Source organism: Panthera pardus, unplaced genomic scaffold (genome assembly GCF_024362965.1).
Source record: "Panthera pardus isolate Hobbes unplaced genomic scaffold, ASM2436296v1 HiC_scaffold_27, whole genome shotgun sequence".
In the NCBI taxonomy this organism is placed as follows: Eukaryota; Metazoa; Chordata; class Mammalia; order Carnivora; family Felidae; genus Panthera; species Panthera pardus.
In genome coordinates, this window is record NW_026526843.1 from 61,585,122 (window position 1) to 61,593,250 (window position 8,129).

General features: G+C 34.2%; 1 pseudogene; it reads right to left on the bottom strand.

Annotated features, from left to right (window-relative positions):
- Positions 1-4,151: 4,151 nt before the first annotated feature.
- On the bottom strand, positions 4,152-5,470 carry LOC109260304 (calmodulin-like; annotated as a pseudogene).
- Positions 5,471-8,129: the final 2,659 nt, after the last annotated feature.

Here is an 8,129-nt window from a genome sequence, read left to right on the forward strand (position 1 = left end):
AATTAAAAGCAAAAGTGAATTACTGGGACCTTATGAAGATAAAAAGCTTCTGCACAGCAAAGGAAACAACCAACAAACCTAAAAGGCAACCAACGGAATGGGAAAAGATATTTGCAAATGACATACCGGAGAAGGGGCTAGTATCCAAAATCTATAAAGAGCTCACCAAACTCCACACCCAAAATACAAATAACCCAGTGAAGAAATGGGCAGAAAACATGAATAGACACTTCTCTAAAGAAGACATCCAGATGGCCTACAGGCACATGAAAAGATGTTCCACGTCGCTCCTTATCAGGGAAATACAAACACTCAGATATCACCTCACGCCAGTCAGAGTGGCCAAAATGAACAAATCAGGAGACTATAGATGCTGGAGAGGATGTGGAGAAACGGGAACCCTCTTGCACTGTTGGTGGGAATGCAAATTGGTGCAGCCACTCTGGAAAGCAGTGTGGAGGTTCCTCAGAAAATTAAAAATAGACCTACCCTATGACCCAGCAATAGCACTGCTAGGAATTTACCCAAGGGCTACAGGAGTACTGATGCATAGGGGCACTTGTACCCCAATGTTTATAGCAGCACTCTCAACAATAGCCAAATTATGGAAAGAGCCTAAATGTCCATCAACTGATGAATGGATAAAGAAATTGTGGTTTATATACACAATGGAGTACTACGTGGCAATGAGAAAGAATGAAATATGGCCTTTTGTAGCAACGTGGATGGAACTGGAGAGTGTGATGCTAAGTGAAATAAGCCATACAGAGAAAGACAGATTCCATATGGTTTCACTCTTATGTGGATCCTGAGAAACATAACAGAAGCCCATGGGGGAGGGGAAGGAAAAAAAAAAGAGGTTAGAGTGGGAGAGAGCCAAAGCATAAAGAGACTGTTAAAAACTGAGTACAAACTGAGGGTTGATGGGGGGCGGGAGGGAGGGGAGGGTCGGTGATGGGTATTGAGGAGGGCACCTTTTGGGATGAGCACTGGGTGTTGTATGGAAACCAATTTGACAATAAATTTCATATATTGAAAATAAATACATATCTGATAAAGGAATAGCATCCAAAATATATTTTAAAAATTCTTAAAAACTCAACAATATGAAAACTATCTAGTTTTTGTAGCATTATTTACAATGCCAAGGTATGGAAGCAACCTAATTGTTTATCAATAGGTAAATGCATAAAGATGTGATATACACACACACACGCACATACATACACACACACATACACACACACACACACAATGCACCCTGGAATATTACTCAGCCATTAAAACAGGATGAGATCTTGCCATTTGCAACAACATGGATGGACCCAGAAGGTATTATGCTAAGTGAAATAAATCTGACACTGAAAGACAAAAAAAAAAAAAAAAAAAGAAAGAAATTTGGATATCTTCCTTTGAAAAATGTCTATTTAGGTCCTCTGCCCAGTTTTAAAAATCAGATTGTTTGGTTTTGTTGTTGTTGTTGTTGTTGTTCAGTTGTATTTTTTTAAATTTTTAATATGAAATTTATTGTAAAATTAGTTTCCATACAACACCCAGTGCTCATCCCAACAGGTGGCCTCCTCAATACCCATCACCTACCCTCCCATCCCTCCCACCCCCCATCAACCCTCATATTGTTCTCAGTTTTTAAGAGTCTTTTATGGTTTGACTTTGAATATTAGCCCATTATCTGATATATGACATGGTTTGCCAAAATTTTGACCTATTCTATAGGTAGTCTTTTTATTTTGTTGATTTTTTCTTTTGCTTTGCAGGAGTTTTGTGTTTAATTTAGTCCCACTTGTTGATATTTTCTTTTTTTGTTTGTGCTTTTGGTGTCATATCCAAAAAAGCACTGTTAAGACCAATGTCAAGGAGTATTTTTCACTATGTTTTATTTCAGGAGTTTTATATTTTAAGGCCTTTATGTGTAGACTTTGATCCTTTTAGAGTTAATTTTTGTGAGTGGTATGAGATATGTTACCAATTTCATTTTTCTGCAGGTTATACAGTTCTTCCAATACCATTTTTGGAAGACTATCCTTTCCCCACTGGAGGTTCCTGACCCCCTAATCAAATATTATTTGACCATATATGCAGAGGCTTAATTCTGGACTCTTCTGTTCCATTGGTCTATGTGACTATTTATTATTATTATTATTAATTATTATTATTATTATTTGCAGTACTGCATGATTATAATTCTTATAGTTTTTAAATATAGTTTGAAATCAGGAAATGTGATGCCTCCAGTTTTTTTCATTCTTTCTCATGATTGCTTTATCTATTCAAGATCTTTTATGATTCCATACACATTTTAGGATTGTTTTTTCTAGTTCCACAAAAAATGCTATTGGTATTTTGATACGGATTGCATTCAATCTACAGGTGGCTTTGGGTAGTATGAACATTTTGACAATATTAAGTCTTCCAATCCATGAAAACAGGATGTCCTTCCATTTGTGTCTTAGATTTCTTTCAGTGAAGTCTTATTCTTTTCATTATAACAAATCCATTACTTCTTTGGATAAATTTATTCCTAGGTATTTTATTGTTTTTGATGCTATTGTGAATGGGATATTTTCTTTATTTCTTTTTTCAGATGTTTTATTATTTAGTATATATAAAAACACCTGATTTCTGTGTATTGATTTTATATCCTACAACTTTATGGAATCCATCATTTAAATCCAATAGTTTTTTTAGTTTGGTATATGGGATTTTTATTACATAAGATCGTATCATCAGTAAATAGTGATAATTGTACTTCTTCATTTCAGATATGAATGCCTTTTATTTCTTTGCCTTGCTGATTGCTCTAGTTAGTACTTCCAGTACTATGTTGAGTAAGAATGGAGTAGGCACCTTTGTCATGTTCTTAATCCTCAAAGAAAAGATTAGTATTTTCCATTAATAGAATGTTAACTATGGGTTTGTCATATATGGCCTTTATTATATTGAGGTATGTTATTTCTATACTTATCTGTTGACCGATTTTACCATTAGAAATGTATTTTGTCAAATGCTTTTTCTGCATTTTTTGAGATGATTGTATAAATTTTATCTTTCATCCTATGAAGTGTATCACATTTATTTATTTATTTATTTATTTATTTATTTATTTATTTTTTTGGGTAAACTATTTTTTATTGGAAAACAAATACAAAACTTGGAATGGATTTGTGGCAAATCATGCCATAAGCAGATTTTCTCTAAGTGGCTAAGAAAAGTTTAAAAAGCAAGTAATAGGGGTGCCTGAGTGGCTCGGTTGGTTAACCATCAACTCTTGATTTTGGCTCAGGTCATAATCTTATGGTTCATGGGATCAAACCCCATATCAGGCTCTGCACTGACAGAGCAGAGCCTGCTTGGCATTCTCTTTCTCTCTGCATCTCCCCTGCTCTCTCTCTCTCTCTCTCTCTCTCTCTCTCTCTCTCTCAAAATAAATAAATGAACTTTTTTTTAAAGCAAGTAGTAATAAAAAAATGTTTTAGGTGCAGGACCATCAGTACCAAAAAATAGTGTACAAGCACCTGGATAATACACCTGTTTTGCAATAGTGTAGCTTTTAAGTACATATTGTCCACACAGAGTCCATAGTCCACAGAGTTACATCTCCACATTTCAACAACATGCTGACAGTTCCTAAAGAAAACTATTTTTTTAAAAAGGTAAAACACAGATGTTCCCTCATTTGACCAATTACATCTGTTTAGATGTGCAGAAGAGCTTAGATATATCCAGAGTAAGCCACATGTAACATGTTACTTGATCAATTTTCTAAAATAAGGTTTCAGGACAATGACAGAAAGCTGAGAAAAGAAAAAAAAATGGAGGAATGGAATCCTAATTACTATACAGGCAACTTTTTAAATGTTTATTTATTTATTTTGAGAGAGGGTGTGTGAGTGGTGGAGGGACAGAGAGAAGAGAAAAGAGAGAATCCCAAGCAGGCTCCATGCACAGCATGGAGCCCAACACTGGACTCCACATGGGGCTCAATCTCATGACCTTAATATCATGACCTGAGCCAATATCAAGAGTCTTATGCTTAACCAACTGAGCCACCAGACGCTCCTGTACAGGTATGTATATATATATATATATATATATATATATATATATATATATATATATTACATCAGGGGGAAACCTTTTACAGATAAGTTAAAAAGAAAAGGCACATAAACAATTTTGTACAAGAAATTTAACACATTCTGTACAATGTCTTCACTTTCATGTCATCATTTGTACAAACTCTTCATAGTTTACCCGACCAGCTCCATCAATATCTGCTTCCCTGAGAATTCATCAACCTCATCATGTGTTAACTTCTCTCCCAGGTTTATCATCACATGGCTAAGCTCTGCTACACTAATATAGCCTTTGCCATCTTTATCAAACACGTGGTATGCTTCTCTAATTTCTTTTTCGTTGTCTGTGTCTATGATTTTTATTGCCATCATTATGAGAAGTTCTGAGAAGTCAATTGTGCCATTACCATTAGCATCTACTTCATTAGTCATGTCCTGTAACTCTGTTTCTGTGGGATTCTGCCCAAGAGACCTCATTAGAGTTCCCAATTCTTTTTGTTGTTAAAGTTCCATCATCATCCTTGTCAAATAGTGAAACAACTTCTTTGAATTCTGAAATCTGATGTTCAGTTAGTTGGTCAGTTATGCTGTAAGTAGCACTGGTCTCTGAGAAGTGACCGCAAAATCACTCAGCTCACTGGCCCCACTTGAACTCATATGTCATGTTTGAGTATTTTAAAACATCCTTCCCTGGGGTAAATTTCACGTAGTCATGGTGTATAATCCTTTTGATTAGTTCTTAAATTGAGTTTGTTAATATTATTTTCAGTATTTTTGCAACTTGGTTTATCACGGATATTGGTCTCTAGATTTTTTTTTCCTTGTAGTGTCTTCATCTGGCTTTCATATCAGGGTAATTCTGCCTCTATAGAATGAGTTTGGCATCCTGCTCTTAAATTTTTCTCCTCCTCTTAAATTTTTGGGAGAGTTTCAGAAGGATTAGCATTAATTCTTCCCTAAGTGATTGGTAAAATTCATCTGTAAGCCATCTTGTCCTGGGGGTGTCTATGTTTGGAATTTTATTATTATTATTATTATTAATTATTATTATTATTATTGAAGTATGGTTGACATTCAATTAGTTTTATGTGTATAATAGAGTGATATGACAATTCTATAAATTACACAATTTCGCCATGATTAAATGTTGTTACTATCTGCCACCATATAATGTTATTACAATATTACTGGTTATACTCCCTACTCTATCCTTCTCATACCCATGACTTATTTATTTTATAATTGGAAGTTTGTACCTCTTAATCCCCTTTACCTATTTCACCCATCCCCCACCTCCCTCCCTTCTGGCAACCACCAGTTTGTTTTTTGTACTTATGGGTCTGTTTCTGTTTTGATGTTTTTGTTTGTTCATTTGATTTATTTTAATATTCCACATATAAGTGAAATCATATGATATTTTTCTTTCTTTGACTTATTTTGCTCAGCATATTATCTGGGTTAATCCATGTTGTCACAAAAGGCAATATCTCATTATTTTGTCTGAGTAATGTTCGATTCTTTACGTATCTATCTATCATCTATCTATCTATCTATCTATCATCATCTATCTATCCCGCATCTGTGTGTATGTGTATATATATCTTTTTCAGGATTGCTGAAAACACTGACTCCATCATCTTTGGACCTTCATTTTGTTTATGCCCATGAAATGACCTCCTTCAAGGTTGTGTGTTTAGGGCCCTTGGAGGTTAATGTACATTCTGAATGCAATGTGAGAAGGCTTGTTCTGATATTCTCTAAAATGACACACAGAAGGCACCACTTTAGATAACTAGTAGAAATGACTGGTGCATAGAACGAACCACTTTAGGGGCGCCTGGGTGGCTAAGTCAGTTAAGCATCTGACTCTTGGTTTCAGCTCAGGTCATGATCTCACAGCTTTGTGGATTCAAGCCCCACATCAGGCCCTGCACTGGCAGTGTGGAGCCTTCATGGGACTCTCTCTCTCTCTTTCTCTCTGCCTCTCCTCCACTTGCATTGTCTCAGTCTCTCAAAAAAATAAATAAACTTAAAAAAATAAAACCCATTTTAAAAAAGAAGGTGCTATTTTAGATTGCCCTTTGACCTTACCACAATGCCCCTTGCCCTATGAAAGCTGTGGATTAAGGTCCAGACTCTGGCAGAGAGTAGCTGTGTAGTGTGGCTGGATCATCTGTCTGCCCCATCTACCCTTTAGTAAGTCACCTTGAATAAAATTCTGTAAACAGTATGGACTGACTTGCATTGTTTTTTGTTTGTTTGTTTTGTTTGTTTTTTGGGTTTTCTTTTGGTCTCAAAATGACTTCTCAGTCTAGAGGTTATTTTACTGTCTCTATTCCACCTTCTAACATCCATTCCGCTATCAGTGGACATTTAGGTTGCTCCCAGATCTTGTTTATTGGAAGTAATATTGCCATAAACACTAAAGTTCAAATTAGCTTTTTTGTTACCTTTGCATAACTTTACTGCGTAAATAGCCAGTAGTGTCATTACTAGGTCATTTGGTATTTCTTTTCTTAATTTTTTGAGGAATGTCTGCACCATTTTCCACAGTGTTTGCACCAATTTCCATTCCCACTAACAGTGCACAGAATACTGATTCAACTCCTTACTCATTGTTGGTCTGTTTATACTTGCTATTTTTTTTTCCTGGTTTAATGATTCTAGGAAATTATCCATTTCATCTAGGTTATCTAATGTGTTAGCTATAGTCGTTCATAGTAGTCTCTTATAACATGTATTTCTGTAGTGTCACTTATGATTACTCCTCTCATCTCTAATTTTATTTGAGTCATCTTTCTTTTTTCTTAGCATTGTAAAGTTTTCTCAATTTTGTTTATCCTTTTAAAAAATTGCTCTTATTTTAATTGATCTTTTTTTTCTACTCTCTATTTCATTTACTTCCATTCTGATCTTTATTTTTTCTTTCCCTTAACTTTGGGCTTAATTTGATTTTTTTCCTAATTCCTCTAGATGTAAAGTCAGGTTGTTTATTTTTAATCTTTCTAATTTCCTAATATATACATTTTACCACTATTAACTTCCCTTTCGGAACCACTTTTATGCCTTCTCATCGGCTTTGGTAAGTTGTGTTTTTCTTTTCATTTGTTTCTAAATATATTTGATTTCCATTTTGATTTCTTTTTTGATCTGCTGGTTGTTCAGGAGGGTGCTGATTAGTGTTCACATATTTGTAGATTTTCCAGCTTTCCTCATGTTGATTTCTAGTTTTGAATCATTGTGGTCAAAAAAGATAGTTGGTATGATTTCAATCTTTTATATATTTGCTAAGACTTATTATATGATCTATCCTTGACAGTGTTCTGTGTGCACTTGAGAATGTGTATTCTGCTTTGTTTAGGTGTAATGTTCTATACATGTCTGTTAGGTCCATTTGATGCAATGTATGATTCAAGTCCATTATTTCCTTGTTGATTTTCTCTCTGTAATATTTTATCCATTTTTGAAAGCGAAGTATTGAAGTCCTCTAATGTTATTGTATTGTCTATTTCTTCTTTTGGATCTGTTATTATTTGCTTAATATTTTTAGGTATTTCAATGTTGGGTATATATATATATATATATATATATATATATATAATGGCCGTATCTTATTCATGCATTGATCTTTCTATCATTATATAATGACCTTCTTTGTTTTTTGTTACTGTTTTTGGCTTAAAGTCTGTTTTGTCTGATATAGCTACCCCTACTTTCTTTGGTTTAAACTTTTATGGCATATCTATTTCCATACATTCACTTTGAGTTTATATGTGCTCTTAAATCTGAAATTGGCCTATTTTAGTGCTCTTAGATCTGAAATTGGCCTATTTTAGGCAGCATATACTTGGATTTCTAAAAATTCTATCCAGCAATTTTGTTCCTTTTGATTGGTAAGTTCAATCCCTTTATATTTAGAATAATTATTGATATATAAGGACCTATTAATAACATCTTACTAATTTTTCATTGTTTTGTATTTTTATTGTTTCTTTTTCCTATTGTCTTTGCATATTTTTGTAATTTCCTTAAGTT